Below are 1093 nucleotides of genomic sequence, written 5' to 3' on the forward strand. Positions count from 1 at the left end.
GTATTTATGGATTCAAATACATGAAATGACAGCTTCTGTCCCACAAGTTTCTTAAGGTCAAGAGTTTTGACCTTAGACTTAGTTTTGACGTAGGCCTAGTCCACTACATGTTCTTAAACAATCCTTGACTTTCCATAACACCTTACATCACAAACCACACCTCTGTTCTGGTCCATCCACCAATCAAAAAGCTCTCAAATGAACCGGAAGTATAGCCCGTTTAAATGTGGCAACTTCCCAGTTCAACAGTAGAGCTTAAAAGAGTTGGAGAGGTTCAGAGTTCAGAGTTCCAGAAGAGTTCCAGTGGAGTTCTTGGATGCAAACGCAGGCATTCAGGATGCTTCTAATAGAATCTAGCTGAACCAGAGACGATTTTGGGAATTATAACTTCTGTTTGGATAACCTCACACGACTCCTAAGGTTCTTTAGCTGTCCTCACGGAGACGCTGAAAAGAGTCAAAAGAAGAGCTCTACACCGACGCTGAAGCTATCGTCTGCAAGGTAAAAGTTCTATTTCGACCAAGCGTACCGTTGGCCCGAGCTGATTTCCAAAGAGCGAGTTGTTCTGGTTAAAACAGATAAATTCCCTCACACATCTCTCTGTAAGATAAATCTCCATTTTCCATCTTTAAACTCTCCTTTCTGCTAGAAAATTAATCCAGATGTTTTCATTAATGTCTGTGGTGAAGCAACGGAAAACCATGGCCGTATGGTTTCCTGTTTGTAAAACTGATTAATTATGTTGTTGTTATTTTCATATTCTGCCAAATTAATGTAAATGTTTGATGTTAATCTTTGATTCTGTAAATAAATGACCGCATTCATTTTGATGGGTCAAAGATAAATAACGTCTCTCGTTACATTTCTGTTAAATTCAACGCACGCATGTTACACAGTCAGAAAAATGAAGAACCCGTTTAATGTATGAATATATCTCAGCATCTGTTCATACTACACACAGCAGAGGTGTTTGTCCCTTGTTGATGTGAATATTTAGGTTTGAATCCTCTTGATTTGTCTCTAAGTTGATGGAAGCATCAAAGTGCTGCATGTAGAACAGAAACTAAAGGTTCTGACATGTTCTCAGTCTCCA

This window comes from Nematolebias whitei, unplaced genomic scaffold (assembly GCF_014905685.2).
Source record: "Nematolebias whitei isolate Nwh7 unplaced genomic scaffold, NemWhi1 Nwh_scaf_223, whole genome shotgun sequence".
NCBI classification, from domain to species: domain Eukaryota; kingdom Metazoa; phylum Chordata; class Actinopteri; order Cyprinodontiformes; family Rivulidae; genus Nematolebias; species Nematolebias whitei.